We start from the raw sequence: 6,797 nt of genomic DNA, 5'->3' as shown, positions 1-6,797 counted from the left end.
CAACACTCACTGTTCATCCAGAGGCAGCATCGATCAGCTTCAGTTAGCAGCAGTAGCGAAGGAATCGCTCCATCGCTCGGGTTCAGTAACGCGTAGCCTGTAGTGCAATCGCTCGGGTTCAGTTAGAGCCCAACGCCTCGCTCAGGTTCAGTTAGAGCCAACGCCTCGCACACACGCGCGTATGTGTACAAGAGAAACATGCATCGCTCGGCCCCCGACCACATACCGTAACCGGGAACTCACCAAAATTTTCCTCGCCCTCGCTTCTACCACGGTTTTTTTCGTCATGGACGGCCTAAAGAATGTCATGCAGATGCGTCTCCGGCCCGCCCAGGACAAAAAGCCCATTTTCTGTCATGATTTTTTGTCATAGAAGTAGGACCCCACCATATCTATGATGATATCGGGTTTTGTCACAATTATCGTCATAGAAGTGTCATAAGTATGACAGGTTTTTTTTCGTTTGTCCCAAAATGTCATGGATGTGTCTTTTTTTGTAGTGACTACACGGAGAACGCGGTCACGACACATAGCAAGCCGGTGGTCTCCGCTGATCAATTGTGGGTCACGGGTGTTTATGGCCACACTTGGATGCCCAGAAAGTGGAGTTCCTTCGAGAACTTGTGGACATTAGGGAACTGCATGTTCGGCCTCGGATGGTTCTAGGCGACTTCAACCTCATCGTGAACCCAGAAGATAAGAACAACATTGCGATCAATAGGAGGATGTTGTCTCGCTTCCGTTCTAAGCTTAATCAGCTAGAACTGAAGGAAGTATACCAACATAGGCGACGCTGCACATGGTCTAATGAGCGTGGGCGCGTAAGCCTGGAGAGAATCAACCACATCTTTGCGACAGTGGACTAGGAGGCACTCTACCCGACGGGTTTCCTGTCAGCCCTGCGATCCGCGGTGTGGGATCACTTTCTGTTGCTCCTGCGCTTTCACGCTGATTTCCATGCTGGCAGGTGGTTTCGTTTTGAGTCCTTTTGGGTCAAGGTAGAGAGTTTCTTCGAGGTGGTGGTGGAGACATGGTCGTCTGTGCCGTCTGATGGAAATCCCTTTGTGATGTTGGACTCCAAACTACATGCCAGGATAAAGAAGTTGCAAAGTTGGAGCGATCGGTGTATCGGTAACGTCAAGATCCAGATAGCTATCGCCATTGAGATCATCAAGCAACTAGATATTGCAATGGAGGTGAGAGCACTGTCGTCGGCAGAACTGGAACTAAGGAGGGCCATCAAGCATGAATTACTTGGTCTTTGCTCCTTGGAACGATCCATTGCACGCCAACAGTCTCAGATGCTATGGTTGTGTGAAGGCGATGCAACTATGGGTTTCTTTTTCCAGCATGCGAATCATTGAAGGAGGCGAAATGTGATCATGGGTCTGTGGGTGGATGGCTCCATTTTATTATGCCAGGAGGAGATTGCCTAGGCGGCTGCAACTATTTCCAGTAGATTCCTGGTGAAGCACCGAAAAGGTAGTTTGGGTTGAATCTAGATGCTCTGCAACTGCCACATCTCACTCTAGATCACCTGGAGATCCCATTTATGGAGGAAGAGGTCATCAAGGTAGTCAAGGCGATGCCGCTAGACAAGGCACCGGTCCCAGATGGGTTTACTACGCGTTTCTACACATGTTGCTGGAATATCATCAAGGCTGATTTTATGAGGGTAATGGATTGCTTCTTTCGAGGCGATATGAGGGGTTTGCATGCGATTAATCAGGTCTTAGTCACCCTATTGCAAAAGTTAGATGGTGCAGAGGAACTGGAGGATTTTAAATCGGTTAGCCTCATACACGATGCTGTTAAGATCTTAGACAAAATCCTATCCTTGCGACTGAAGGACGATCTACCGAGCTTGGTGGGCATGCACCAGAGTGCCTTCGTTCGAGGGATGTTCATTCATGATAATTTCATGCCCGTGCAGGGCACGGCTAAAAACCTGAACTCGCTCAAGAGCTCGGCTTTCATGATCAAACTGGATATATCCAAAGCATTTGACACAGTCCAACGACCCTTTGTAATGGAAGCTCTACACACCCTAATCTTTGGCCGAAGGTGGATGGCATGGATTGTCGGCCGGCTATCAATGGCATCAACTCGGATCCTTGTCAATGGTCTTCCTGATGCTTTTAAAACCGTAAGGCCTTCGGGCAAGGGGATTCACTGCCCCCTATGATGTTTAACCTGATGATGGAGCCATTGCAGTGACTTTTCGCTTTGGCTGATAGGCATGGACTGCTTACTCCTATGACATGAGGGCCTAACCTATGGGTGTTGATTTTTGCATTCGACGTGATGCTCTTCTCGAAGCCGGATGCCTTGGAACTGCAACTATGCAACGCGATCCTTGACTCCTTTGATGGCGCGTCCGGGCTACAAGTGAACAACACAAAGACATCGGCGATGCCCATCAGGTGTTCTGATTCGCAAATCACTATGATTGCTGCTACGATGGGCCGTGTTGTAGGGAGGTTCCCTTGCCGCTACCTTGGGATGCCACTGAGTTTGCGGAAATTAATGCCGGCACAGCTCGATAATTTGGTTACATGGGTGACCCATAAATTACCATCCTAGAGAGGGGCGTCACTGCCAAGGAGCAGGAGGTTATGCTCGTCTGATCGGTCCTTTGCACCATCCCGATTCACGCCATTCTCACCCTCCAACTACCACCCAAGACGATCAGGGTGATTAATGGGCTGGCGCTGGCGAGGACAATGGCGGGTAATGCAGGGCCAATGGCGGGTAATGCAGGGTGGCTTGGAAATCAGTATGTATGCCTATGTGGCCGGGTGGCCTCGACGTTCCCGACCTACAGTGGCCGAACCTGGCGCTGCAAGCGAGGTGGCCTTGGTTGCAGAGAATTGATGAGTCCCGACCATGGAAGGGGCTTGATATTAGGGTTTCGACAGAGACAACAAGGATATATTAAGCATCCATAATCGCTATTGTTGGGGATGGCCATCAGGCACTATTCTGGAAGGACAGATAGATCAATGGCCTCAGGGTGTAGGATCTGGTGCCAAACCGATATTAGAGAATTCCACTGAGGTTTAAGAAGGCAAGGACTGTATCTCATGCACTGGAGGGAGGGGGGTTCTCGGCCTTGGATGTTGGTCCAGACATGGAGGAGCCCATCTTTCGGTAGTACATGGCCCTCTGGTCCGTCACTATAGTGTTTCAGCTTGTTGCGGCTGTGCGTGACACTATTAGATGGGCGTGCGAGGACAATGGCGCCTACTCCGCAAGCTTGGTGTATGCGACGAAGTACTGGGGCCATGAGGGGGCGCCATATGCTGATTTGGCTTGGAAACCAAAAGCTCCCTTATAGTGTAGTTTCTTCAATTGGATGGCTGCTAGGGATAGGTGTTGGACATTGGATCAGTTGGCCCGGCGAGGGCTCCCTCACTAGCCGGCTTGTCCTTTCTGTGACCAGGGCGAGGAGACGATCAATCACATCCTTCTGACTTGTGTGCTTGCCAGAACAGTATGGTTTGCCGTTCTCTCGGCCTTGGGAAAACCTGAGTGGACTCCTTCCCAGGATGCTATCCTAGTTGAATGGCGCAACGCATGTACTTCCACGGATATTTGGAGAAAGGACATGATCACAATCATGTCGTTCTGCTTATGGGAGCTCTGGAAGCATAAAAACAAAGTTGTCTTCGAGGGGGCATCGCCCTCGGGTGCTGCCATTGTTACTTGAGTTGAGACCAAGGGAAGGGCGTGGAAGCTAGCAGGGATGTTCAAGCATAACACCGCAAACTTCCTGTCTATGGTTGCTAGGTGAAATAGGGAGAATAGTTAGGTGTTTGGTCCATGCCCTTTGTGGGCCGCGTGGTGGGGTAGTGCTGTAACTACGTGTAAACTTTCGGTGGACGGGGCTCTTCTCCCCTTTCTCCTTCGTTAATGCATGATACACACACTCGTGCATATTCTAGAAAAAAGTTAAGATATCATTTCAAAGTTAAGATATTATTTGGCTTAGCATGAACAAGGTGGGCAAAAGTAGCAATGCTAGCTCTGATTTTTATTGTTCGCATAAATCTTTAACATGAGTACCAGTGTATAAGTTGATTCTGAGACTTTGTAATATTTTTCAAATAATAAAGTACTATGACATGTAAATGTGGTTCATTTGTACTTACCGAATTTTCATTTGGCCATTTAATATAGCGACCTACTTTTACAATAAAAAGCATTGCTCTGTTTGTAGGTGCAGCAAGAAATGTAAAATACCCGTGCTTCTTTCTAAAGATTATGCTGATGTTAATTCAATGGGGAAATTAACATTAGGGTGCAGACATAGTGCTTTATATTCTTTTGGGGTACAAAAATTGGAAATAGGTAGTATTTCCTTTTGAAGAAGTTTTTTAGATTCTGGATTATCTTGCTATCAAGACAATTTTGAAGGATTTATTGTTGATGAAATAGGATAGGGTCAATCTGATGAGAATATATTTCTTTGGTTTGTGTTTATTATTTTCAGTTTTTTTTATATAGCACAGTTAGAGATGAACACAGTTCAGTTTTAGGTGTGTCTTTTATTAAAGCAGACTCATAAACATATGTTGTAATCGGACTACAGATAACAAATAACATTTTGATCAGTGACGATTAGTTGATCTAGCTAGATGTTTCATTGGATTTCAAAGTCATCCACTTTTCAACTCGCTTTGACTAAGCGCATAGTTCAGGAAGTAATCGTATTGCAAAATAGCCTGCTTTTATGCTCCAGGTTTTCATCAATCATGCTTCATCTCTGCAACTACATTCCCTTGACCATCTCTTGTAACTATGTGCGGGCATATAGTAGTCTATGGTTGTCCTAGAGTACATTAGCTCGGATTTCTCTTTGGACCGTTCAGTGCTTTCGGTTTGGATACTACACTCCTTACGATTTGATATCAATTTCAGATTCAAGGGCTGATTCTTTTGATTACAATTTCAGATTCAAGGGCTAATTCTTAATCTTATATATTGGGCACTGTTTATTTGTGTGGTTAATTTAAGTTCATTCATTCTGGCTATTTCCAATTTTTGTACTGCTTGTCTGTGATATATAAAATGGCATTCTAGATTCACATACTTTCCTACCATATCAACAGCGTGTGGCGTGCCACAACACGGGTATGGCGAGAGTTATTACCCAAAACAACCACACTTAGGGCAAAGGTAACAACTTGGTACCACATTTGAACCAGGGCACAAGAAACCATCAAAAATGCGCCTAATCTATAACGTGGAGCACTGATGCTGGAATTTGGCCATGAAAATAGCAAAACCGACAAGTTGGGCCTGCATGTCGGGCTGACGTGGCGTGCGTATGCGGACAATATGCTGACTTGGACAGAGGTCCCACCTATCAATGACTCAAGTATTTTTTTTCTTTTTTTTTACTTCTTCCTCCTTTTTCTATGGGCATGCTCATCGTCGTCCATGGCGGACACTAAGCTTGCATGTCATGGAGGAACAAGCTCGGGGACGCGAGAAAATTCAGAAAACGAGCAGCCGCAGTGCCGTCCAAGAGCAATTGCTCGTCAGCTAGCCATCCGACTCCATTGACTATAATGCCTCGCGGCGACTCCAGCCGGCCACGAACGACGAGTGGACACGGCGGCCGCCGTCATAGCTTCCCCCGCTGCCGCACTTACACTCAATCCTATACTGCTCGTTGTCCTGGGCGCGCGGCGGGGAGGGTCGCTGCACATTGGCCAGCGGGGCGACTTGTGTTGGCTTTTGATCCCAATTGTTGGTTTTTGATCCTAGATCAAATCACCCAGGAACTCCACGTACTTGCAAAGCTAGAAAGCAAGCTAGCACACAGCCAGCTTGATCGATTCCCAGCAGCCGTAAGTGGCGTCTCGCCGGTATGTACTCACGTACGTATACTACGACGGAACCTAGCGACTTCTCTCGACGGAACACACGCGTAACAAGATGATGGATTGCAACAGGCTCGTCTCGAGCCTGGTTCTTTATTGCCTTTTCTGATCGGTACAAGTTACAGGGGTTATACGTGAGCATATATAGCATCTAGGACTAGCAATCAGACCTACTCGGTTTGGACTTCTAATCCTACAACTACTATAAGTGCTCATCTGTGTCCGACTAGGACTCAACACCACACGTCGTGGTTACTCCTACAACTTGGGCACTAGCCGCCGTCCGCGACCAATCATGTACTGCTCGTCAGCCTGGGCGTGCGGCGGGGCGGGGCGCTGCTTGTTGGTTGGTGCGCCGGCCTGGGCACCCGGCCACCGGAGCTACATGGAGAGGTGGACGTGCTAGCGCTGCTCACTCTCTCCGGCAAGAGGAAAATGATTGCCGCCTAAGAGTTGTTCGATGAAAATGATTGACAGGCAGGGCCCGAATCTCATTTGCCACATCAGTTGATCAAAGCGTTTAGTCATCGCCACGTTAGCCCGATATGCGGGCCCAGCTTGTCAGTTTTGTTGTTTGCGCAAGCTTATCAGACTATCAATGCTCCGTGTTACAGATTAGGCGCATTTTCGATGGTTTTTTGTGCCCTGTCTCAAATGTGGTACCAAGTTGTTACTTTATCCCCAAGTGTGGTGCTTTTGGGTAAATAACTCGTATGATGAGTAGGAAACTATATAGGACATACTTATGTTAGTACTCCCTCCGTCTAGGTGTGTAAGTCATCTTACGAAAACCAAATAATCCCAAAACACTTAGGCACGGTGCATTAAATTGTACCTCGTTTCTTGTTTCTTGACATATCAATCAATAAGAGATGTGGGGTGTGCATGCTTTTAATGACTAGAGACTAC

The sequence above is a fragment of the Triticum dicoccoides genome, chromosome 7B, assembly GCF_002162155.2.
Source record: "Triticum dicoccoides isolate Atlit2015 ecotype Zavitan chromosome 7B, WEW_v2.0, whole genome shotgun sequence".
In the NCBI taxonomy this organism is placed as follows: domain Eukaryota; kingdom Viridiplantae; phylum Streptophyta; class Magnoliopsida; order Poales; family Poaceae; genus Triticum; species Triticum dicoccoides.
This window is presented reverse-complemented; position numbering follows the sequence as displayed.